The sequence below is a fragment of the Charadrius vociferus genome, unplaced genomic scaffold (genome assembly GCF_000708025.1).
Source record: "Charadrius vociferus isolate BGI_N301 unplaced genomic scaffold, ASM70802v2 scaffold312, whole genome shotgun sequence".
Classification (NCBI taxonomy): domain Eukaryota; kingdom Metazoa; phylum Chordata; class Aves; order Charadriiformes; family Charadriidae; genus Charadrius; species Charadrius vociferus.
This window is the reverse complement of record NW_009647214.1, coordinates 1,371,189-1,398,810: the sequence shown is the minus strand read 5'-3', so window position 1 is coordinate 1,398,810 and position 27,622 is coordinate 1,371,189.

Sequence of the window (27,622 nt, the reverse complement as noted above, 5' to 3'; positions counted from 1 at the left end):
AAGAGAATTTAGGCATGTGTCTACAAGCCAGGCTGTTCCCCTTACCTGTAGGATGGGACTGACCTCTAACTGATCCATGTCTTGTTTTATTTAATCATTTGTACATAACCAAAAGTTCAAAAACAAAGCTCCTGGTAAAATAGCTCTAAAGAGCTTGAAGCTGACTCCTGCTGCTGAGGTGTACCTCATACAACTAGGTGACCATAAACTGATTCTTGATGGCTTAAAGCAGAAAGCAGCAGTGAGTCAGGACATGTGGCACAGCAAAGGAGTGTGACCATCACCTCTGCCATACCATGAGACATGGGTCAGGGGAGGCTTCTCTGGCCTGACTGCTAAGGTGGGAGGCGAAGAGAAAGCCAGGGGACCACCACTTCATTCTTCATACAAAGTCCACCTCTAAGGTTATAGACCCAACCTTCCTCCCAGTTAACCTCTTCATTCTTGGAGTCATGAGGACCATAATAATGGACAACAGAGCTGAGAACTTTTAAGTCAGCAGCTTTTAAAATTCCTTCAGCTACCTCCATGCTGAGCCAAGTATCCTATGTTTAAAGAAATCAGAACCTGTGTTTTGTTTCATCCTAAATATTTGTTCCAGAGAGTTCTTCAGACTTTTACTAAAAAGACCAGCCAAGGGAAAATTTTGCTTAAAACCAGTGTGGAATCGAAGTGTATGTGAGGTATCTTATTAGCTTTGAGTTTATTCTCAATTCAGTCACAGGAAATATCCATTTTCCTGAAGAAGCAGCAGTTGTCATATTTTGCTGCTGTAGTGTGTGTAATATCAATCTCATGTTTATTTATGCATGTAAAGATTTTATTATTTACATTTAAATATTTATAACATTTCTGCATAAGCAGTCAAAAAAGTTCATCTCTGCCCTTTAGGAACTAAGCAATTTCATTTTACTAGGTAGACTTTTTTCTATATAAATAATTGACACATTGATTTCTCCCTCTGTCTTTATGCTGTTTATATTATTTCTTAAATGCAAGAGGGTTATAGAACTAACAGACTGACTGGTCTGTTTTTATTGCCTATCAAATCCAAACAGACTAATATATCACATGAAGGATCTGGAAAAGGGAGTGGTGATAAAACCCTAAAAAATAGGAATGAATTCATTAGAATTCAGATATGGAAGCCTATGCTAATTACATTGCTACATTGAAAAAGTGTTTGTTTCTTCCTGGAAATAACTTTATGTAAATTTTTTTTTCCAGAGACTAGTGGTACTGTCTAGCTGTATAGCAATACATATAATTGCTGTTCTTCTTTCTTTCAGTAGTAGTATCTTCATATGATTTTGTAAAAATCAAGATGTTTTAATAGGACTCCATAAAACCACGATGGTTATATGGGAGGCTGTACTTGGAATGGGTTTTCCACTGTCAAGTAATCCAGACCAGTTGTGTCTGCTTCTGAGGGTGAGAAGAGCATCTTTTTCATTCCCTCCTTACTCCTTCACTAACTACTCCGGACAAGTTAACACTGACTTTAAAATTTTGTCCTTGTGAGTGCTGCAGAAAATAAAACCCCTCACTTCTGTCATAACAATGAGAGAAACAAAATCAGTATCCACTGTCATTTAAAAAAAAAAAAAAAAGAAATAGAAGGGGAAAGCAGATGCACAGTTTGTGGAAGAATAATAGGGCAAGTAAAATTCCTCCCTCATTTAATACTACCGTAATGCAATGATTCAATGAATTTAGGAGTTAACCTTTTTCTTTTTCCTTTTCTTTTTTTTTTTTTAACTTTCACCTAAGTCAGTGCAATCCCAGTGAAGGAGAAAGTAAATTGGTCTTTAAGAATTCAATTCTGCCACTAAACAAAGCCCACCAAATGGCATCACAGGTATGTTAGGCATTTTTACCAGTTGCACCCTTGTGCAAGGCTGTGGTCAAAGAAACAGAGAAAAATCTCTTATCTCCATCAATTGTGTTTGCATCCCAAGCAGTCAAGACAGCTGAAAAGAAAACAGGATAGCCAAGTGGCTTATCCAAGGTGTCAGCTGAATTGCAAAGCCAAGTACAATGTCCAGGCTCTGTGCTCTAAGCCAATTAGCTATTGGCAAGTCCATCCTGTTCCATTAAGCCCCTGTTAAACAAAAGGAAAACACAGGACTCTTTCTTTTAGCCATCGTTCATAGTTTATCTTCAGCTGGCTGCTTCTCATACTTTTTCCTATTGTGTATTTTTCCCACGTGGAAGCAAATGATGAGATTGTTCTTGCTTCTGAGCTAGGAACACAGTTCTTAAAATCACACCCAACACACCACATAATCGACTTCATAAATTTCCTTTACAGGTGTTCGGGAACCAGTGCCTAGGGGTAGGTTTCCATTGTTTCTCCGAGTTCTATTAAAATCATTTCACACAATTTCAGTTTGCTATTTTAATTTTCAAGCTTTCTTTCTGTTTCCTTACAGGTTTAGGGATGAATATTCTTCCTTTGCTTAATTTCAAAACCAGAAGATTATACGGAATTTCAAAAACTGCTCCAACATGAACGTTGCCAGCTTTGCAACCTGCTTAAGTAACCCAAGGGGAAAAGGAACAGAGGAAAAGAAAGGGAAAAGGCATAGCTAATAGTTCAAATTGTACCTCAGAAAGAAGCTATACTGAAATAGCTTTATTGAGATTGAAAGGCAAGCATGTGAGCTGGATCACTTCTGCAAAAATTTGGGTGATTCCACTGTTTTTTTCTAATCACTGCTGACCCTGACACAGAAAAAGAAAGAGTTTTGAAATTTATATTTTTTTTTTTTTTAAATCCAGAACAAACTATGTTCGTTATTATTGGGATTCATCTCACCTGCTTTAAGAATCTAGAAGTTAGATACCTACATCTAAAGTAGTCAGATCAGGCTGCGTTTCCAAACAGTGGAGAGTACGAGGCCTTTTCAGAGAGCAGTTCAACTCCTCCTGGGGTCTAAAAAATGGGAAAAGAATCTGACTTTAGAGGCACATATTTTTCTCCGCTGTCTGTCAAAGGAAGTTACTTCAAGCAGTTCTGGACTCAAATGATTAGCTCACAGATCTCAGATGGCAGGTGGGATAAATCTTGTTTTCTGTGACTTGCATGTATTACAAATATTCCACAAAATGAGGGAACAGTTTCCCCTGAATGTGGCAGAAGCCAGCTTTTTAAAGATTGTAGATAGCTCCAGGTTTTTCCATTTTTAGGTTTCAGAGCAGAAGATTTACAAGGCTTCTGATATTGCATTTTCAGGATGTTCCTTTTCTTCCAAACCCTGGTATCAGATTCAAATATACAAGCTAACTAGACCATAAACTCCTACAAAATTCTCTGAAGGCTCTAGGCTGATGAGGGCCATCATCATCAATAGGTCTTTATCTCCTAGAATAAATTTCACCTAAAAAATAAATATTTTGGTGGAGGGTGGCGGATTGCATTGATTTAAATTTTCAACAGAAAACTGAATAAATAGGGAAAGCTTGGAAATATCAAAAGAAGCTGTGGACAGATTATTTAAGGAATTTAAGTAGTTTAACCCCATTGAAAGCACTAAAGGTTAGGTGTTTTCTTAAAAAACAGAACTATACTGTAGATCCTCACTTTCAATTTTCTGTATGCAACTGATGTCAACATTCATAACGCTGTTAGCCCCAAGGAAATGTCCTTACGAGCAGGTTCACTTGCAAGAACTGTGAGACTGATGCTGTAAGTGGCTTGCACGAATACCGTGGGACCGGCATCTAAAGAGAAAGGAGAAACATTCATTAGTTAAGAAATAGCTTGGCTGCTTTTTCGTCTTTTTCATCTCTTACCACTGCTCTGCTACTGCTTTTGGTCTATATAATCAGCTAATGAGATTTCCGCTTCTTCGGGCAATGAGGCAAGTTGTGCTTGAAGAAAAGTTGTGCCTAGATTCATTGCAATGCATTCATATACTATTAAGAAATATTTTACAGAGCAGTGCATTTAAACAAATATTAAATTCACACAATTGTTAATCAGTGTGCCATCTGGAAACATTTGAAAGTTTAGACTCTTAATTGCCTGAATCTCATAAATGTTGAAAATTGTTGCATACTACAGGCTATATTGCATTTAGGACTTTTTTACTGTATAAATACATGTAATTAAAACGTGAGATAGGAACACTTTCCAGCAGCTGTTGTGAGAGCTGTAACCATCTTCCCTATTAATCTTCAGGGATTTGAAATATGTGTTGCTGAGCACCAGGGTCAACGACATGCCGTTACATTTGAATCCCAACATTTGACAAAGCATTGCATTCTGTTTCTAAATTCTTTCATGTGACTGACAGCTACATCCATTTCTTCCTGAGGCCACTCTTTAAATTCCTTTGTACTTGTAGAAGCAAGTTTGCTGGCTCAAGAATTTTGTCTTAACTCTGCCTCTAAGACTTGTCAACGGCAAATTAGGACAAGAAATTCTAATTTATGTTTCAAAGGCACCTATGGTAGTAAGAGAAACTATTTTTATTTACATTTTTTTTCCTCAAAAGTGTCAAATCAAAGACTCTATAATTACTATATATTTTCAGGAGATGTCATATTATAGTGACTTCAGGGGCCAAGTGGTAGATAGGGTTAATCTGAGTAAAGTCAGTGAAATGCACAAAGGATTTCTGTTCGTGGCAAATGTTACTTAGAGAATTAACCATCTCAGTGAGAAAGCAGAAATATTTAGGCTATCAGCGGCTCTAGTCCAAGATGTTTGAGCACAGAGATAGCAGACACTTCTGGGGTAGGGCAACTTCTTCATGCCCATAGGTCAATGGAAGAGTGTCTCTTTGTCATAGGCCCTTAATGGTCTTGACCAAGGTAGCCAAAAAGTTTCCAATGATGGCGCATCTGCTGTTTTTCAGCAGACATGTTCAACAATCTGACGTTAACGGACAGTTTAAATAGCACTGCTCTCTTTGCTTTCTCAGGAAATTCTCCATGTCTCTTTCCTGTACTCTCTTGTTCTCCACCATGAGTCACAGATGCTCTTTACTTAGAAAGCCCAGAGGCAATCAGCACTGGTTTTGTTTATCTCCGTGTTAGTTCTCAAGCTACGGCTATCAGCCACCAGCACCTTTTACAGCCAAAGAGTGAGCGACGTATGTGATACAGACTCCTTTGTGTTGTTTCCAGATACTAATATATGTGTTATTAAAGTGTTTTTCTGATATTGTTTACAAATATTAAATCACTGCAATTATTACCTTAGGAAGATATGTACTTGTGAAGAGAAAGGAATGGGTCATGTGACCTTGAGACAGGTGACCCATGTTGGTGTACTTGGAAGGGATGATGATCAAGTTGGTAGCTGATGGCAATATTTCTCTCTGCAAATGTCGAACACGATTTTTATTTTTTATTTTTGTGTAGCTGGGTCAAGAAACAAATTAACTACTTGAATGTCCTTATCCTTAATCTCATTTCTAAGAGGTTCTCCACCAGGAGAAAGGACAAGCATGTTTGGGAACAGCAACCCTACATGATGGGATGACGGGGAGGTACATGATTGGCAAAGCATTACTGTTATATAAGAAAGGTGTAATTTGTCCTCTACCTGTTAAATAAGAATTAGCATGCAGTGAAGAAAATAATTCCTTTTTTTTTTTGCTGAACTTATATCCCTGGTCCAAGAAATAAACCATAAACCGGATCGACTAAGATTTGTCTTGTTGACTACATTCCATTTCCAAAATGCTGTCTTTTCTAGTATTTTTCAGTGGTAGACCCCTGAGGGACTGTACACCTCCAATAAAAAAAAAAATCTTTGCCCAATGAGTACCTGGAGAACACAGCCAGACAGGACAATGGTGGACCTGCAAAATCGACTGTTGGTACTGGGTTTTCATCCCGACGACTCTGATGGGACCCCTCCTCTTAATCCCTTTCCTGCCGTCCTGCAGGTGTGAGGGATGGAGCAATGACCTCTTTTGCAAGAAGAGAGAAAGCAAATACTGCTTTCCCAAATTAGGATCCCACAGAAAAACTGTAAACTGAGAGTTTCAACATTTCTTCTTTATTATCACAATCATTTGTTAAAGAAAGGAGGCCTGAACAGTTCGTTCTTTTTTTTTTTTTTTTTGTCTCTCTTTTTTTTCTTGAGCCTATCTGCTTTTGAAGGAGCACATATCTTCTTAAGAAAAGGAAAATGTAGACATGGAAGGGTACCTGTAGACAGTTCTTATCCAGACATTGTTGGAAACATGCAGAAGAGGGAAAAATAGAGCTTTAAATCAGTATTTTTGTGACACAGCTGACGGAGCATAATGCAAGTAGGGCTTCCATACCTTTGGGTTATAAAATGAGAGACACAGGGCCTGAGTTATTAGTGTTAAAGAGAAAGAAAAGTGCTGGTTTAGCACAAATGAAAAATTCCCACCAGTTGACTCATGCAGTCTTTTTGTGAGTGCAGAACGAGATCCATAAATGCAGGATAAAGAAGCAAATCTATTTAATTAGCTAGAAAGAGGGGCTACTGTCCTTCAGACACAGATATCACAGTTACAATTGGTAGGGCTCTGGAATTCAAGGGTTCCAGGTTTCTGTTTTTAGACACTAATCCATGATCTGTTTTCTTTGTGCTTATTATCAAGGAGCTGCTTTCATCCTTTCTTTCCTGAATTTGGAAATATTTATGTGTCCCAAATTCAAGGTCTGACCTATTGGCCAATGTAATTGCTTTTTACTGCTCTATCATTTGAAAGAAAGGATAATTTCATCTGCCTTACCTTGCTTTTGAGTTCAGAAATATTTATTTTTACTGATCTCTGCTGCTGCTTTCCTGTTTGCCACTGGGCAAATCATTTCACCTTTTGTTCAGTGTTTCCCTGTTTCATTCTTACAGTGGTAAACTAACAATATTAATTTCTCTGGACCATTTCAACTGCTTTTGGTCTTTTTTGACCATTTGGTCTTTTTGATCCATTTACTTCTGTAAGTCAAATGAAGACGAATAATTGTACTGAAATGTTCTGAAAAAAAAAAAAAAAAAGAAGAAGAAATAGAATAAATCAAGGAGGAGAAAAATGCAGCAAAATCAGTTATTCTGTATGCAGTGGGACAAGTAAAGCCAAGCTAGTGATGGGTTTGTGTTTCTAGCTGGGTCTTCTCATGTCTAACAAGACGCAAGCTCTGATTCAGGCTTGTGAACGGTTGCAAAATTCAGAGCTTCTTTTTCTTCCATTGATTATCTGGTATTGTTAATGACCGAGACTACACTGAGCCTACTCTATAGAGGGGGTACCAGTGACATATCTTTCTTCTGCCTGACCACTTGATTTTATAAAACTCAAAGGCTGTAACATCCTTGCAATCTGTACCCCATCTGTCAAATTTTGGCTGGAATTGGCCAACAGATGTTTTGCAATGCTACTGCTTCTCTCCAGTTCCACCACATTCCTCCCCCAACATGCTTGTTTGACACACCCACCCAACACTATGGTATGCAGAAAAGATAGCATAAGATACCTCTTCATTCCTCATAATAAATCCACGCCTGCATATCAACATCTATATGCCTCAGATGGGAACGTAAGTTGTTTTGGGCAGAGGGAAAATCTGAAGTCACAGAACTGCCTGAAAGGGTGCATTATGTAAACAGGGATGCAAAGCAAATTGTGGGAAAAGAAAAACAGGTAGAAAGGGGAAAATGAGTTGTTACAGAGTTGTACAGGAAGATAGCTGTAAAGATGGAAAGGAAATTTAGGTTTCTCGTGTCGCACTAGCTCTCAATCTTGAACTTCGTAGGCATGCATTGTCACTGAAGCACATTATCACCAAGACAACCTCAGTCTTCCTTCTTGTGAAGTCCAGCATGCCAAACTCAGACTTCCTGATGTTTTTTCTCTTAAGTCCTGCAAGACACATTGCAATTCTAGTACTACGGACTATTGAGATTGGATTATGCAATTCTACTGTTATAAATTATTTGGATTGGATTGTTTAATTGGATCACTTTAGAATAAAGTATCATAGAACCATAGAATCATAGAATGGGTTGGGTTGGAAGGGACCTTGAAAGATCAGCTAGTCCAACCTCCCTGCTGTGAGTAGGGACATCTTCAACTGAATTAGGTTTCTCAAAGCCCCATCCAACATGACTTTGAACACTTCCAATGATGGGGCAACCCGTTTCAGTTTTCACCACCCTCTGTAAAAAATGTCTTCCTTATGTCCAATCCATTCTACCCTCTTTCTGCTTAAAACCTTGTCTTGCCATTCCAGGCACTGACAAAAACTCTCTCTTAATATCTCTTATAAGTGTCCTTTAAGTATTGAAAGGCCACAATAAGGTCTCACCAGAGCTTTGTCTTCTCCAGGCTGAACAATCTCTCAGCCTTTCTTCAGAACTGTTCCAGCCCTATGACAGTTTTCGTGACCCTCTTCTGGGACCCGGTCTAACAGGTACATGTTTTTCTTGTACTAGGGGCCCCAGAACTGGATGCAGTACTCCAGCTGGGGTATCAAGTCATAGTGAATGACATGTCAGAATAAGGTGCCTCTGCATTGCAAAGTTATAGCTCTCTGGTTCTGATTCTGCTCAGGGATACAACTTTTCAAAACAAAGACTTTGCTATTAACAAATCCTATTCAAGGCAAAGTAAGTAGCTTCTGAAACATCCAGAAGAACTGTAGGCCACTAGAGCCTTTAGGATTCTTGACATGGACATTAATGTGAGCCACCGCATCCATCATGTGTAGTAGGAAAACTGTGGCCAAATTATTTAGGTGCCACTGATTTTGTCTTATATCAGGGAGTGGTATAGTTGATCTTTCCAAGACTTTCCCAGCAACATTTTCTATGATTTCTAGGAATGATGGTCTACTGTGTTTCCAGCAGAACAGGGATGCCGCACTTGGGGATTTTTGTGCTAGTCATACGCACAGATAATAAAGAGATCAGAAGATAGGCACGCACAGAGAAATAGATGTAATATGGAAGTAGACTTACAATTCTTTGGATTTGACAAGCTTGAAGTTGGTTGGCCTGATGTTCACTATTTACTCTCGTTTCTTACTGCTTCCCCCAGCATTATTCTTTTAAAGCAAAAGAAATATCTTAACTACCAACCCCTTCCCCTAAACCTTTCTCACACACAACTTACTGAATCTCTAGATTAAAGTAATGTAAGAACAAGAGAAATCTTTCCCTTTTAACAAGCAGGATGAAGAAAGGGTTAAAGAGATGTTCTGCACCTGGAAATTTTTTTCAGCAGTAGCAGAGATGAGCAGTCAGACGGCAGCCTTTGATCTTTCCATGCTGTGTCACAGCTTGTGCATGAAAATATTTCATGTGAGGTTTGGGAGAGTCTGCCATCTGACTATGAAAGGTGGGGGATGCCATGATAAAGAACATTAAATAAAGGCACGCTCTAAGGCCTTTCCTCAGACAAGGCTGTCAATATCCCTTTTCCTTCTATATTACAATCACAGCTGGACAGTCACCCAGCTGGAGGCAGTCCTTCTTGCAAGGTCCATCTTGCAAAGTCCTTCCTGCCTAAAATGTAGATGGATACAGAAGCAGAATTACTTTTCACAGTGTCATTGAGACAGTCCCCTGTAGATCTGATTCTCACTCCTATAACGAGGCCCAGATTTATCCTGTATGACTTGAGGTACCTGAGCTACTCTAAGACTGTCATCCAGTCAGGGAAGAAAGAAAGAGAGGTGTCTCAGGAGAATCAGCCAACCTACCTGAGATCTAAGTCATCTGGTGGATACACTTAGCTCTTTCTCTGTATTGACTATAGAAGCAGCCTCTCTTGCCACAGAAATCTTGAGTAAGTATTTCAAGTTGAGTGGGATGAATACGGGCCTGTTGACCCAAACTATGATCAGAAAACAACCAGGTCTTCAGCATCTTGCAAATTAAGAAGTCACTTCAGAGTTCACCAAGTTAAATCTGAACTGCTTCTGATTTCGTTATGTTTTCCGTAAAATTATATGACTTCACCCGAACAATAGTTTCAGAATTTTTCTCTTTGTTCTCACATGTAATCATAGAATCATAGAATTGTTATGGCTGGAAAAAGACCTTTAAGGTCATCAAGTCCAACCGTTAAAGGTAAACCATAAACCGTTAATGTAGCTGATTTGATTTACTTTTAAGACAAGAATGTAAGTATAAATAATGTCTGTTGCACACAGTTTACAAAGACACAGAGTCAAATTATATGCAAGCACTTTTTTGATACCTATGGAGAAAGAGAGTATCATCACAAGGTTTTTCTTCAAGGTTTTTTTCAGACTGTAGTAGATAATCCAGAAGAGACAAAGCCCTGACAAAGCAAGGCATTGCAGTCAAAATTGAATGTAATGTTTGTATCTCCACCACCATTTTACCTACATGGAATCTGTAGGAGGTGGAACTGAACAGAACTGCATGAGGTCCTCTGCTTTACTACTTACTAGGAGATCAAGATGCAAGGTCAACAATATCTAAACCCTTTTGACAGCTACTTACCTACCCTGCTCTCAAAAACTTCCAGTGGTGGATATTCCACCAGCTATTTTTCAGGCAATATAATCCAGTACTTCATATTCCTTCACATTTCTCCTAACATCAATATGTTAGGAATATGCCACAAGAATATTTAGTGAAAAGTAAGCAAGACATAGAGAAAATACTTTTTTTTTTTCCCACTTAAGTTAATCAGGATTAATTTTTGTAATACATTTCCTTTAATGTCCCTGCACTAGAAACACATGTCATGGTTACATTTATTTATTGAGTGGAGAGCACAGAAGAAGCAAAACTAAATTCTCACCTATGGGCCAAGGGTAGCTTTTTGGAACAAAAAAATAGCCCAAATTTTACATTTAATATACTGCATTCTTCATGGATTAGAAACAAGTGCAAAAGACCTCTGGGAAAAAAAAAAAAAAGTGTGACTCTCCCCTTTCTTGCCCTGCAGGACTGAAGGATAATTGATTGTAAAGATTTTGGCATGTTTAGGACTGTTTCAGGACTCAATTTTCCTTTCCAAGGGCTTGTTCAGAGGAGGAAATCCACATACAGAAGGGAGAAGAGATTTTTATATGGTTAGATTTTTTCCTTAATAAGTAATAAATGCTAAGAAGTAATACAAGGATTTGGAGAACTGGAATAAATCCATGGAGGCAGAGAAGAGGAAAGGTTTATAGGGCAGGGCACAAAGGAATGGTGATACATAAATGAGCAGTGATACAGCTTTTCATTTATCCTGTTGTATCACCATCTAAACACCCCATATTTATACTCACAAGCATATGTGACCTGACATATAAATATGTAGATGCACAGTAAATGAAGTGTGGGCAGAGATATCAGCTGTGTGTATGTGTATAAACACTTATGTGACTTTATATTCATATATATAGAAAATGTATTATACTGCCTTCAATGCCTCTCTTTTTTAAAACACCAGCATGTAATTTTCAAACATCATCAAAGTGGATTCCTTTGTCGTTTTGTTGTTTTTTTTATTTTATTTTATTCTTGGAAGTATTTCACTTAAATGAGTAGATCCCAGACAATCTTTTTTTTTTTTTTTTCCTTCCTTTTCACACTTTACATAATCAACAAGTATTGAAATTCTCAGCATATAATTGTATGGCAAGATCTGGATGGAGCTCTGATTTGGATGGAGCATAGACATGGGGCGGTTTAAGTAGCTGTCTTGTTGGTCTTCTGTCACAGGGTCAGCAGTTTCTGCAGTACTAGTGAACCAGTCTCCCTCATCTTTTCTCTTGGCCTCGATCTGACTGAAATACATGAGCATCTTATTACTCTCTCCTCTAGAGCTGAATACTCCAAGCCTTGCTGAAGAAGCAGTCGTAATTTTAACATCAATAATCCTTGCCGTCAAGACCCCTTGCCAAAGAATAATGAATATAAATTGGTCAAGCTTCCCAAATTCCCATAATACAAATCAGATACGATCAAGGGTGAAATTAAAGGATCTCCCAGCCTTTCTACAGCCACTGATCTTGTTTCCATTTTCAAGGAAATTATAGTAGCTTAAATAAAAGGAATCCTGACAAACATTTATTTTTGCTTTCCTTTCAGAGCTTTCAGAGTTAATAAACACTTAACATTTTCAAAATTAATTGCAGTGGAATTTTCTGCACTATTTAGAGAGGTTTGAAAAAAGGAGTTGTCAAACAGACCCAATATGTCTCAAACTCGACAACCATATGACTTAGCCTTGTGTTTTAGCCATACGGATGAGGAAGGCAACTGTGATTACTCCTCGTGAAAGGGGGGGTGGAAGTGAGACAAGATTGCTAATGTCAGCCTGGGTTGTCAAGTGTAACCAAGACTGTGGAATTGCTGAACTGTGTACCCAAGAGTGTGTCAAGGCTGGATAACTTCCACAAAATAGGACAGTCGGTCACGTGGTGCTTTAAGCCAGCTAAAGAGTATGTGTGTCTACAACAGATGTGCCGTGTTAAAGATAGTACCCAAAAATGGTCAGGTGCCAGCATAACAAGTTTGTGAGCAGATCCTCCCAGCAGGAGCCAATTTCAGTGAAACAAGCTGGCAAAGCAGCACACTTGTCATAGATGCAAATGCCAGATTTGGCATCTGCAGGTTTGTGGCACAGAGGGGGGGAAAAAGATCCAAGTTTCCACCACCAACTGGTGCCAGGGCCTCAAAGACGAAATCTCTCAGATGTGTGGTCTGTGGAAAATGTTGACATGATTGCATAAATCTCATTAAAAAAAAAAAAAAAAAGAAAGAAAAAAAGAATGAAAAGCAACAACAACAACAAACCAAAATCACAAGCAGTAGTTACTCTGTAGTCTAGTGATCTCCTTTGCATAGTTCTTAAAAATATAAGTTATTTTCCTGGTTTATCTGAAGTCAAATTCTCATCATGGCATCACTGCATGATTGTATGAAAATATTCACAGCCCAGACAATCCGGGAAAATGAACTGTGGTATAACTGTGAGGGCCTATATTGAGAAGTCCTTTGTAGCCTTTTCACTCATCAAAGGTAATTAGGGATTTTTTAAATAGAATCATAGAATCATTCAGGTTGGAGAAGACAATTCAGATCATCGAGTCCAACCGTTAACCTAACACTGCCAAGTTACCACTAAACTATGTCCCTCAGCATCACATCTACACATATTTTAAATACCTCCAGGGATGGGGGCTCAACCCCTTCCTTGGGCAGCCTGTTCCAGTGCTTGACAACCTTTTCAGTGAAGAAGTTTTTTCCTAATATCCAATCTGAACCTCCCCTGGCACAACTTGAGGCCATTTCCTCTCATCCCATCGCCTTTTATTTGGGAGAAGAGACCTCCTTTCAGGTAGTTCTAGAGAGCGATAAGATCTCCCCTCAGCCTCCTTTTCTCCAGGCTGAACAACCCCAGTTCCCTCAGCTGCTCCTCAGAAGACTTGTGCTCCAGACCCCTCACCAGCTTTGTTGCCCTTCTCTGGACACACTCCAGCACCTCGATGTCTTTTTTTAAGTGAGGGGCCCAAAACTGAACACAGTATTTGAGATGGGGCCTCACCAGTGCCCAGTACAGGGGGAAGATCACTGCCCCAGTCCTGCTTACCACACTATTCCTGATACAAGCCAGGTTGCCATTGGCCTTGGCCACCTGGGCACACTGCTGGCTCATATTCGTCCAGCTGTCGACCAACATCTCCAGGTCCTTTTCTGCCGGGCAGCTTTCCAGCCACTCTTCCCCAAGCCTGTAGCACTACATGGGGTCATTGTGATCCAAGTGTAGGACTTGGCACTTGGCCTTATTGAACCTCATACCATCGGCCTTGGCCCATCAATCCAGCCTGTCCAGATCCCTCTGTAGAGCCATCCTACCCTCAAGCAGATCAACACTCCTGCCCAACTTGGCGTCATCTGCAGACTTACTGAGGGTGCATTTGATCCCCTCGTCCAGATCATTGATAAAGATATTAAAAAGAAAAGGCCCCAGCACTGAGCCCTGGGGAACACTACTTGTGACCGGCCACCAACTGGATTTAACTCCATTCACCACCACTCTCTGGGCACAGCCATCCAGACGGTTTTTCACCCAGTGAAGAGTATGCCTGTCCAAGCCACGAGCACCCTTTTTCTCCAGGAGAATGCTGTAGGCAGTGGTGCCAAAAGCTTTACTAAAGTCTAGGTAGACAACATCCACAGCCTTTCCCTTGTCCACTAATTGGGTTACCTTGTCATGGAAGGAGACCAGGCTAGTCAAGCAGGACTTGCCTTTCATAAACCCATGTTGACTTGGCCTGATCACCTGGTTGTCCTGTATGTGTCGCATAATCATGCTCAAGATGATCTACTCCATAACCTTCCCTGGCACCAAGGTCAGACTGACAGGGCTGTAGTTCCCCAGATCTTCCTTCTGGACCTTCATGTATGTGGGTGACACATTTGCTAACCTCCAGTCAACTGGGACCTGCCCCATTAGCCAGGACTGCTGATAAATGATGGAAAGTGGCTTGTTGAGCACTTCCGCCAGCCCTCTCAGTACCCTCGGATGGATCCCATCTGACCCCATAGACTTATGTGTGCCTAAGTGCTGTAACAGGTCGCCAACCATTTCCCCTTGGATTATGGGAGGTTCCTTCTGCTCCTCTTCCCCATCTTCCAGCTCAAGGGAGCTGGGTACACAGAGAACCAGTCTGGCTATTAAAGACTGAGGCAAAGAAGGCATTAGGTACCTCAGCCTTTTCTTCATCCTTGGTCACTATGTTTCTCCCCACACCCAATAAAGGACAGAGATTCTCCTTAGCCCTCCTTTTGTTGCTAATGTATTCATAGAAACAGAGCACTGTTACTGAGTTTGTTTCTCATTGCAATTCTTCTATGGGAGTCTAAACAACTGCTTTAAGTCTGACAGTTTCTCAGAAGACAGTTGTAACAGAAAATGATGGACAAACTTGTATTTCCTGATTTACTGGATGCAGGTGTCACTTAAGACGTCTGGGAGAAAACTTGCACCTTGCTCCCAGATGAAGCATCTCCCCCAAAGACTAAAGGGATGACTAATGGTTACCACCACTGAAGAGATGTTCTACAGGGTTCAGAGGCACACCAGAGACAGACGGCTTGCAGTTTCACTTAGCCTTTTATCGATGGTAGGTGCAAACAGCCTGTAGCACAAGCTTGCCAATATTACAGAAGCAATGCCAAACCAGCTGTTTTTTCCATTACCTGGAACCAGGAAACTCCGGTTTTCTCTATTTCAGGAGAATGAATGGTGGCTTTGTTTCCAGGACAACATATCAGTTTACTACAGTCATTCAGTTTCTTTTCAAGACAGCAGACAGTGATAGCTTTTCCCACAATGCCAACAGGTAGAAGGTAGCAATGGTCATCTAAGACTTCTTTCCTCGGGAATCAGATTGCCCAGGATGAGTTGGATCTCCTACACAGGGCATTCTGCTGTTTTTCCCATTGTTATGTCCATTCTGTAGTTTGGATCTGAGCCGGTGAACAAAAACCACCCAAATGAAAACACTGATATGAAAATATGACACATACAAATTTTAAACTCAAATAAAAGAGAGAAAAAGGAGAAAGGAAAGAGAACAATTCTGGAGTTATACTGACTAAATTGCTCTCTAATCAGGCAATTTTGTGTATCAGCTGAAAAACTGGACAGGGAAGAGCAGTTATAACAAAGCCATATTGCATCCAACATAAACAGACTGAAACTGTGGCGACAGATTGGTATAACCTGGCTGGAGAAAATTATTTCTTAGAAAAACAACATGATTTTGGAATCTGGAAACTCCTTACATCCTTTCTATCTCCCTCCACTGTCTAATTTCTCATTTTTTCCTAGGTTAAGCTGAAGAAGATCTTAAAGATTTCATGAGAACAGGCAACAATCTGCAAAATCTTTCTGGGGCTACAATTTCTTTTTTATTCATAAGGAGTACTTTTATGATTAGTAGCCCAATATTTAAAGACACTCAGACTGGGCTGAGGCAGAAGTTGCTTAGAAATAGATGTGGATGAATTGATTTTACAGTGTATTTAAACTAAAGATGAGGTTTTCAAACTGGCTGAACCATTCTCCAGAAATTACTCTTTCTGTCCTCTGATTATAAAGGATGCCTATAGGATGAACATGAATACAGAGATTTACACTACAGAGTGTAAGCTCACGTGAGCTGAATCTACCTAGACATCTAAATCCAAAAATATCTGAAGTGTGCAAGTTAGATGACCCTGAGATGCCCAAATCAAAATGCTGTTCTCTTTGGCTCCTGATATAATCAGTGAAGTCCTTCCAGATTTGATGCAAAACCCCTACATTAGAATTTTGTTTTGAATCTTCCTTTGCAGTTGTATCCCTTGACTAGAGGAGGTTGGAGAAGCATCTTGGCTTTGACTTCAGATAACAGCTTTATTCAGGCACTGTGAATAACACCATTCGTTCTGTTTCTTCTCCTTCCTTCCTACCCCTCAACTGTATAACTTCATTGCAATTTTCTTTGAAAATAAGTTGTTCATGATGGGTGTGGTTTGTTGGTGCTTTTTTAATATATTTTTTTATTGGTTTCCAACTGTGTCTGCAGAAAGTTGGTGTTTCAGGGCCCTGTATGACTAAAAGGTAGATCAGCATTGAAAAGCTTTGTTGTTCAATGCAAAGATCAGGAGCAGATCTGACCTTTTGTATTTTTGCAGTGATGTACACCTCTTCCGAAAATATTGGGCTTGCTGGAAAATCTAACACCTAAAGGGAAACCTAAAATTAATTGTATCAGGTAATACAGTTTCTTGTAAAATCCCAAAGTTCTAGAGCTTCTATAAAAAAGTACATTCCTCCTTTCTTCATGCAGAAAGAGAAAAGAACCAGGGAAAAATTAGAAGTTTTACGTCACAAACAAGGGATGGGGGGTGGGTGGGTATGGACTCTTGAGGCTTTTATCTGGAAAGGGATCCATTTGAGGTCTAGCATTTGATAGAAAGCTCTGAAAATCACCAGAAGTCATCATATTTCATTCACAATGGCTATGTGTAAGCCGTTCTTTATGACTGGCTTTCTCAACACTTAGGTTTTTTGGTGAATCTTGAGATGTTTACTGAAAAGATCAGGCAACTCCACCTTTTTCAGGAAACATACTAATTTTTTTTTTTAACTTTTGTAGGTTTCGAAAAAAATTTGAAAACTTTACCTAATCTCACACTGCAAAATTACTAAAAAAAAGAAAAAAGAAAAAGAAAAGGAAAACAGCATTTAGTATCAATCATAATTCCAATTCTCAAACAAGTTACACTAGTCTAGGATCTTAAGTAAATGTATTTTAATTTATGAGTTTTGCATATATCATCATTACCATCTACTTCATCACAAGTTAGACCACCTCCATGACATCTTAGTTAGATATTTCATTGCTCTAAGCCTGCATGCAAAAAATAGGAGGATGTCCTTCTTAGCTAACTTTATGGATTGAATTCACATACAGGTGTCTGCGTCTAATATGCTGATTCAGTTACTAAAATGTATGTGTCTAGTGCTATGTGTGACTGTCCATGGCATCCAAGAAATCTGCTGGCAGATATGACATGGGACTTAGAGCTGGAGTCCAGGCAGAGTAGCCAAGAGCTTCTCAGATGGCATCAGACACTTGTACTTTGGTCACTGACCCACACCCCAGTCAATACAATCAAAGGAAAAAGATAGCTGGAAAGGTATTTAGATACCTACATATATAGATACCTCTCTAGGCTCTACAAAGGGTTTCATGCCTTTTTCTGATGCTTGGATGTTTATTGCTGTCAAAATGTCCTGGGCTATCCAAGAAATGAAGCTGCCAGCTGTGACCCAGGATTAATGTGCTTTTGCAGAGGCAACCTGAGGTCAACTTGTGTACCTTGCACTACATGGCCACCTGTAGGCAACTGAGTTTAACCTCAGCAGCAACAAGGTAAACCTAGGGACTTTTAAGATATAGCTGATCTGACTTGCTTTAGGTTATACTTTAGGATGGGTGGAACCAAACTCTCAAACATCGATTTCTTCTCTTTGAATGCAAAGGGAGTCTAGTTGATTAACTTAGGTGGGGTAAGCTACACAGGAGAGAAAAAAGTCAGATGTGAAGGTTCCCACCCTTAAAGGTGAATCTAAAAGTACAAGAAAAATAAACAGAGAGCACTTCATGGAAGCAAGATGGGCTGTGAAAGTATCCTGCGATTTCAGGGAGAGGATCTGAACACAACTATCTGTCCTTTCATCAAACTACTGATGTTTGTCCCTACATTTCTTTTTAAGGAATATTTCTCCAGAATTTTGTAATGCTTAGATGATGTCTCTTGTTGCTTCATATCCATATTCATTTCACCTCCAGAGAAGGGCAAGGAGGCTAGTGAAGGGTCTAGAGAACAAATCTTATGAGGAGCGGCTGAGGAAACTGGGGCTGTTCAGCCTGGAGAAAAGGAGGCTGAGGGGAGACCTTGTCGCTCTCTACAGCTCCCTGAAAGGAGGGGGGAGCGAGGAAGGGGTCGGCCTCTTCTCCCAAGTAGCAGGTGATAGGATGAGAGGAAACAGCCTCAAGTTGCAAGGGGCGGTTTAGTTTGGATATTAGGAAAAACTTCTTCACTGAAAGGGTTGTCAAGCATTGGAACAGGCTGCCCAGGGAAGTGATTGAGTTGCCACCCCTGGAGGTATTTAAAAGATGTGTAGACATGGTGCTGAGGGACATGGTTTAGTGGTGGACTTGGCAGTGTTAGGTTAACGGTTGGACTCGATGATCTGAAGTGTCTTCTCCAACCTGAATAATTCTATGATTCTATTTAAAAAATCCCTAATTACCTTTGATGAGTGAAAAGGCTACAAAGGACTTCTCAATATAGGCCCTCACAGTTATACCACAGTTCATTTTCCTGGATTGTCTGGGCTGTCTTTTTCAACCTAAACGATTCTATGATTCTATATAAAAGGGGAAAAATAACAGGGGATGGCTCATGAAATAGCCAAAGCCAGGTGGAACATGAACTGGAACTAATTCCCAGGAGGGAGGCCAGGCAGAGGTAGGACCTGGGCTGCCTCGCAGGCAGGTGCCCTTTCTGCCTGGCCCTGCCAGACCAAGCTGCCAATCCCACTCTCTGCCCAGACCCCCTGCCAACGCACAGGGTGAGTTTCCCTCCCCAGAGGCAAACCCAGGGGGCAGGGAGACAGCTGTCCTGCCAGTCCACTTCCCACCTCGCTCCCAGCCGTGACCCGTGGAAAGGGAGGGCTGCAGGGCTTTTGCAGAAAGGAAGATCCTTTCCCCTGTCCATTTAATTCTTGGCTTCTGCTGTGTCCATTGCCTGCGGTGCCAGCTAGTGACAGAAATGACAGCATTTTAGTGGCTGTGTCACCTGTCCTGCTAGCACTAAGAATAGAGCAGCTCTATTTCTCTGCTGCTGCTAAATCCCCGTGAGCATATGACATAACTGAAAGGAAACCCATCCCTTCTGCTTTGCTGTGATGCCGTAAGCTTCAGTGCTGCCGAAGAGGTGTGCCACTACCCGGTTTGTAGAGCCTGCATCTGCTCACAGCCCAGTCCAGTTGGTTCAACAGCAGCGCCAAAGCTGGCTGATGCATTGGGGCGCTCAGCATTGCAAAAGAAGGCAGCAATTCTTATTTTGGCAAGCATAGCTTTAAATCCTACCAAGGCTGCCTTGCTTATCCCATTCTGCTTATTTCAACAACATTTTCCTGACCCTCCTCAGACTGAGCAGGAGCGGCTTGTCTGCCTCAAAGAAATACTCTGCCAAATACGGTTTCTGTTATTTTGGCAATACTGCCAAAATAACAGAAAAGGTGGCTTAAAGCTGCTCTGGAATGGGAATCCCTATACAGAAAAATACTGGAGAATGAAGGCAAAAGAATCCATTTTGATCAAGAACATTTGTTGATGACCTTCACTATACTGAGTTTCATGACTTGGAGATTCAAGCTACATATAGTGGCTCCGTCTACATCAAAACATCTTTGCTCTGTACAGTCCAAAACAAGGAGATTAAGGAGTGCCGGTCCTGCCTCCAGAAGCTTTTTGTTGTGGTGGGTGTCCTTGTGTGCTGAAATTCCTTTGCAGCTGCTTACCTTCTCCCACTTGAATTAGGGTGTCTGCCTTTCGCCTAGTTAGAGTGGTATAACTGTATTGACAAACCTTATTAGAGAAGACACATAGAATCATAGAATGGTTAGGGTTGGGACCTTAAAGATGACCTAGCTCCAGCCCCCCTGCCATGGGCAGGGACACCTCCTGCTAGATCAGGTTACTCAAAGCCCTGTCCACCCTGGCCTTGAACACCTCCAGGGATGGGGCAGCCACAGCTTCTCTGGGCAACCTGCGCCTGGGGCTCACCAACCTCAGAGTACAAAATTTCTTCCTAACATCAATCTAAATCTATCCTCTGTCAGTTTAAAATCATTGCCCCTCATCCTTTTGCTACAGTCTCTGATAAAGGGAATAATTTTGTTCAGTAACTTTGCTTCTTAGCTGGCCCTCTTCTAGCTACTGAAATGAGCAGCATATTGTGCAGACACTGTTCGTTCTCAGTGATCAGATCTATGTTTATAGCTGATGCCCAGGGATGGTGTGCAGAGAGGGTCCTGCTTATTGCTGTAACCCCCACGGGCAGCTCACTCTGTTAGTTGCCCCGTTGGAGGGTCAGAAGCAGAAAAGCGTAGAGGGGTCCCACCTGAGGGGAGGAGCGGACAGGACGGGTGACCCAAAACTGACCAGCGGGGTATCCCATCCCATCTGCCTCATGCTCAGTATAAAAGCTGAGGGATCAAAGGGTCATCCCTCTTTCCTCCAAGGCATCCAAGGAAGACTCTGTCTGTTCATCTGCCTTTGATCCTGATCCTGAATCCAGTTCCTGTCCACCACTGAGTCCAGTCTGGGACTTCTCCAGTGACAGCCAGTGTCATGATTGTCATCCTGGGAGCTTGATGGGGTTTTGTATACATTTCATTATTTTATTTTTATTTTATTACTAATATTTCATTAAGTAGTTTAGTTCCTTCTAAACTCATAAGCCTCTTTTCCTACCTCTGCCTCTCTTTTTGAAGAGGGGTAGGGGCGAGTATCTGTCACTTGCCGGGTATCCGTCACTTTAGGCTGGTTCAGCCTAAACCATGACACTTTGTCATACATGTTGTTTTACAAAAGCTTTAATTCCCTGGTTGACTATTCTTGTCCTAAAGAATACATAATTTTAGAACAGATGCTGCTCATTTAGTTAATCATTAATCAATATTTTATTTTACAAAAAATATTCAAAATGGGGTCCAGAGCCTGTTATGTATTTAAAAATAAGATACAAGAAATTTATATCTAATACGTGTATTTGTGTGTTTCTGTTCACATTTAGCTTCTCTAGCGCAAAGAGTGAGGATTCATACCTGCATGAAGTCTACTGACAACGATTATGTGCTATTTTAGGTTCACTTTGATGCTATAAGGAGTGCATAAGCCTTCTTCATTCTGCCAGAGAAGGAGAGAATTCTACTGAGAAGTGGGATGCTAACCTGATGACTTCAGTTTTCTGTGTGTTTGGTTTTCTCAGTGCTGATATGTCACCATAAGTCTGTTGGAAAATGCATTTCTCCCTCTGAGCTGCTCCAGGAAACCCTGACAAATACTCTACCCTCTATGCGGCAAGTTGATTCTGTCTTTTCGTAACTTGGGCAATCAACAAGAAGAAGCTATTAATCAGGTGGGTATTTTGGCAGGATATTCACACACACATAAAATAAATAAATAAATAAATAAAATGTAAGTGAGCTTGGAGGTCCAGTCAGTGGTTCAGCCAGACGGTGGTTCAGCTGACCTGAGATAAGTATCTACTCAAGAATGAGCTGAATTATTTTCTGTGCTCTATGGGTTGTATTGACTAGATCTCCATTGACTACAACATAAGCATGTTCTTACTTCCACTGTAGACACTAAACTTACTTATGCTGTAGACACTATAGACACCACAGACACCAAAAAGCAAGTGCCTTAATTGTAATTTGAAATCTCTTCGTCTATTTGTGTCGTGTGACTGTAATAGATTTGATCTAATACTAGCAATCCTAAAGGCAGATTTACTGTAGATTTGAAGCATTTTTAACCAATTTGCTGCATGTTATGATTAGTTGGCTAAACATCAGCTCCTAGATTGTCCCGTAGCAGGTATTTAGTCATTAGGTAGCAGCTAGCTGAGCAGCCAGAACACCTTACTGCAAGTACACCTTTTTCTTCAGAAGGGGTCCAGGTTAATAAAGAACAGCTTGGATTACCTTAGCCATTTAGCTGAATAGTGACTGTATCAGGCAGTTTGGAAAAGCAGAGCCCAGAATCCATTATCCCCCTTTCCTGGCTACCCAATAAACCACAACATGCATTTCTTCAGGTCTGCTTTCCTTGTGGCTCTGTAAGTGGTTGCCCACAGCCCATCTTTGACAGAAAGGGTAGAGGTTCCTTCTCTCCACCCTGCGTGGTTTAGGTATATCTGGTTAAAGCATGCTGCAGGGGTATGGGAAGAGGAGGTTTACACCTTTCTCAGGATATAACTGCCCTGCAACTGCAGTTCTGAGCTTCCCAGGACAATATTGTAACCACGGGACCATTATGTAAAAGATGAGTGTTGGCAGCTCCTCTTCTGGCAGGTGTGAAAACACTGCTCTCACTATCCCTGCCCAAAGGTTTGGTTTAGAGACTTATGCCCAAAAGAAAGTTTCTTGCCTTGGATACTTATTTCTCTGAATTCCCCAAAACCAAGACAAAGAGTGTTTCATGCCAACCACTTCCCTCAACTTTTCCAATGAGCCAGCTCAGATGTTTCATCACTAAGTGGGTACCTACTGAAGGCACTTAACTTTTCCCAAGTTTTCTCAAGTTAAGCAGAATTAACTGCTGTTGTGCAAAAAATGTAGGCACCTCAGTCTACAAGGTGAACTCTGGGGAGACAAACCGTCTGCTGATGCTGACCACGTCAACCCCGAAGCCCTTTTAGGATTTGGCACACACAGCCTATTCAAGACCTTCTGAAATCAACAGAAAGATCCCCATTGCATCACATGGTGATATAGACATACACCTGACAGAAATGAAGTCTTTCTGTTCTCCGTGAAGGAGGAGTCCTATGTGTGAATCCATGTTTCTTGAGAGAAAACAGGGTAAAGTAGAAATTCATGCATGAAGCTGGATAGTCTAGGTAGGTATCCACAGCATGATCCCACCTCCTTTTTGCTGTGGCTTTGCACTGCAACTAGAAGCGAGAGAGGAAGGGAGATGGCTGGCGTTGATCCATCCATATGAAAGAAATGATAATTCTCTAAAAGTTAAGAGATGGTCAGTGGAGAAATATTTCCCTATGTATACACAGAAGTGCTCCCAACCACCTACAGCATAATTTACCAGCACAGCTTTACTACCAGAGGTGATTCTTCACCCAGAATATAATTGAGTAGTGAATATTTTGGTTTTTTTCTGCAGAGTGTTTTGGATCTTAAAAGCCTACAGGGGTTGACTGAAAAAGTTCCTGGAAAAGAAATTCATGGAGAGCTATTAAACATAAAGTTACAAACCTGGTTCTGCCCAGAGCAAAAATTCATTAGACCCTGAGACAGCACGTTGTGCTCACTGCGTGCTAACCCCATCACAATGCTGTCCATAAGATACTCATCCCTAGTCATGGTCAGAGATAACCAGTTGGGGTTCAGCTGGATGAACCTTTGTTTCCAACTCAGAATGAGCAGTCTTATAAGAGCTCAACAAGCTTGAAGAAATTAAAGTGCATTAAACCTATGTTTAAAAAAATAAAAAATAAAAAAGGCATTTTCTAGGTGTCATCCCTTCAATCATGCTGTCATACCAGCAATAAGGCTATTGGGATTCTACCAGTGACTGACGCATCCATTGCTCAGGACCAAGTTAAGATCTAGTAATGGTAGAATAATTCTTTCAGATCCCCAAAACTCAACTCTGGAAATAAGAAAGTAACACAAGTTTGTGTCAAGTCCTTCTTTGGCTTTGCCACTCCAAAATGCAGAAATGCACCTCATCTGGTGGCAAGGCAAGCGCATCTTTCACAACAATGGGTTTTAAACAATTTAATTAATGGTTTCAGCATCTGTGAAAGGTTTTTAAAAAAAAAAAACAACCCAACAACAACAAAAAAAAAACCACCAAACCAAACAACCCAAACTGTTGTAAATTATCTTCCCCTTCATTACTTTGATGTTTGGAAAAATAAATACAAAGTACCAAAAATGAAAAAATAAATAACTGCCAGACTATAATGAGATCGTTTTTCAAACCAGTTAGCAACAATTACCTGGAGACTGGGCTATCCTACTTCATCTACAGTGAGCAACAGTGATGTGTGGTGGTACAGGACAGAAATACTATAAAAATGATTGCGCATGAGAAACTTTTGCATTTCTTATTCACTTTTATGAGAAGAGAAGAGAGAAAGAGGATAGACAGATGGAGTACAAAAACTCTTCAATTTTATACTCTGTGCCTTCATTGCCAGAGAAGAAACAGAGAGGGCTTCATCTGAAACAACTGCTACCTACTGTCATCCAGTAAAGCTCGTTGAAGACGTTACCTGATTCAAAGACAGGACTAAGCAAGAGATATCACTCACAAATTTTTTATATCAAAAAAGTTAAGAAAGAGGAAGAAAGGATTGTGACATAAGAAGGATCAACATTTCCTTTTGTGCTGTCAATAGAAAAGCTCACACTTCTAACCTTGATCCAAAAGACGATACAGTATGACAGGTCTGATTAATAGAGTCATATCAAAGGCCCAGAATGTGCCTAAATTCACCCAGAAGAGGAACAGAATATAGTTCTAAAAACAGATAGAGCACCAAAGGGACTTGTAATGGTCTTGTTTGACTTCAAGGGAATTTATAATGGGATAACAAGTGCTGTACTTTAGGTTGCTGGCTTAATTTGACACAGGATATAGAGGCTGAACTTTGTTTTCACCAGATGTTTATTTGATGACCTAGACTACATAAAATGACTTGTTAGACTCAACTCCAGACAGATAAATGGCACATCACTCAGCTGGTACGAACTGGCACTCCCGATGACAGTCTTCATACAGTGAATACGGAAGAAGAATGAACATTGCGTGTGCGGACATTTTCGCTCTATGGACAGTCCCTCCAGGTCAGGACTGGAAGGCAATTTCACACGTTTTGGCTTTTTCTGCCCTCTTCTGCTCATGTGTCACACACAGTCCCAGCTCTGCTTACCAAGAAAGCAAAGGACTCTTTCTCCCTAACAAGCACACCAGAGCAATGGTGTGTCACTGGAAGAAGTTAAAAAAGGGTAAAGAATGGGGCTGTGTCACAAGAATGGTTTATATTTTCTTTTTGTGCTGTCAGTGGGAAAGTTCCTACATTTATTCTTAATCCAAAAGACAAAGTAGTAAACTGCAATAGCTGGAATCCAGTGTAAGAGCCAGAGGCATGTGAAACTCAGCTATTTCCAACTGCACAAACCTGTGCAAACACAGCTTTCATTTTTCTTCCTCCTAAAATTCCCTGGTAGTTATCAGCTTCTAATTTCCTTCTAAAATTTCCCAGTAAAACTTAAAGAAACAAAATACCACTTGGTCATGTGCTGTAACGAGGGCTTTTGAGTAGTTTTAGCGCAAAACTTCACTGCTGATTTCTGCTAAAGGGTCTGGAAACTTTTGTAACTCGTTGAGTGACTCTGGCTTGATGTCCAGTCATTTAGGGTTGGAGCTTATTAATTTTTTTTTATTTTTTTTTTTCACATTGGCAAGCTATTAAAATGGCCACTGGCTTGGTTTTAGCCCAAGGCATCTAGCACTGTCCCAAAGAAATGCCTGCTGTTATCCAGGAGCTGGCTCATAATTCTCTGACAGGCAGTTTGGGTGCAGCACTCCCTTTTAGAGGGTAAGAGGATTTAGGTATGGATGGCTCGACCATGGCAAGTGGCATCAGAGCCAGAGAAAGTACCCTAGCCCTGTTTCGCCTGCCAGCACAAGAAGAGTCAGGAAAAATTGGCATACAACCACACTGACAGCGAGACATCAAACACAGCAAGCCTTGAGCACCCCTTAGCTTGAAATAAGTATTACTTCAGCCACATTGTTTCCTGGACTGAACCAAGATGTTTAATGCAGTATAGTACTGCTTCCCGATCCTTGGTGAGCTCATCTGGGGATCTTTAAGGCAGCACTTCACTGCCCACCACAGACTAAGTCTACAGGTGGGATTCATCTCATCTGCCATGAGCCACCTAAAAGTTGATGGCGCAGAGCAAAACTACCCAGATTCTGCCATTACGTTAATCTCTCTGGAAGTTTGGTTGGCTCCAGAAGGGGCGTTCCAGCTCTCTCCCACCTTTTGTGCTGGCACTAATGCTCAGCAATGACATCAAAAATCCAATCAGGACAAGTACCCTTTTCTGTGCGTGGTCTTTCCAGGGATGATTTAAAATAACTGTGGAAGTACACCCTGAATTCTGTATCCAGCATCTCCTAAAGTGTACAGAGACAGTTATCTCTAGAAAACAGATCCTCCCATCCTCTATTACCTCAGCTACCATCCCGTGGTTCCTGCTTCTCTCCACAGGACACAGAAGGAGACTCAGCAAACAATTTTGGAGTAAATCTCTAACTTGAAGATAGCTGAGCCTAAATTACTTCCTGAGATTGCACAGGCACTCTAGGAAAGAGCCACTGAAGTCTTAATTTTATACCTTCAACCCAAGATAATCTCCCTTTTTGAAACTCTATGTGTAAGAAGCAGTGGAGTGGTCTTCAGTATTTATCTTTTTTGGAAATTAAGATTGTGTACAAGACCTCAGAGAACTGCCAATGACCATTTCCAACCCCATTTACCATCAACCCTTTCCCTCAGTGAACTGCAGAGAAAGACAGAAAGCTGTTAATTAAAGCCCATCCAAACACCAGTAACTGAGCTGTTTCAGAGGAGCTAAAAATAATTTCAGCTGACCATGCCACCACCTCCACATGATGAAATTCCAAAGTGTCTCAGCATTGTAATGAGTTCATTCAATGAGTTTCCTTCATTTCCCAATGAAAGAAAGACATATGATGCTAGTTTTATGAGGGTGGTGTCGCTTTGCCTGTACTGGTTTTGTACCACCTCAAAAAAATTTAAAATGACATTTGGGTACATTCAACTTCGGAAACATGTGGCTCAGCTCTTGTTTGTTAATTATTAAGACCAAAGTTAAGATTTCAGTTATTCTAATCCTATAAATCTCTTTCTGTTTTTCCTTCTTTTTTTTTTCTTCTTTTTTTGTCTACTTTTTCTTTTTTCTCTTTTTTTTTTTTTAATTTTCATTTCCTCTTTTTTCTTTGTTCTTTGTTTGGCTGCTTAGTTGTTTTTTTAATACCAATTCATACATAGTCCATTCTGTACTCTTATTTCAATTTGAATCCTATGGTGGTAAATTAGCAGTGCTTACCCCATCAGATGGCTGCTCTGCAAAATGAAATAAAAGTCTGTGCTAAACATCCCTGCAGATGTTGAGACTAAATATGCATTCAGGAAGGCACGAAGCCTGTATACAGTTGCAGGTTGCTGTTTTCTGCCCTCCATGAACTTTTATGTTTCCTCTTTAGGACTATGAAATGGCTGGATGGGTCAGATCAAATGTGAGGTGGA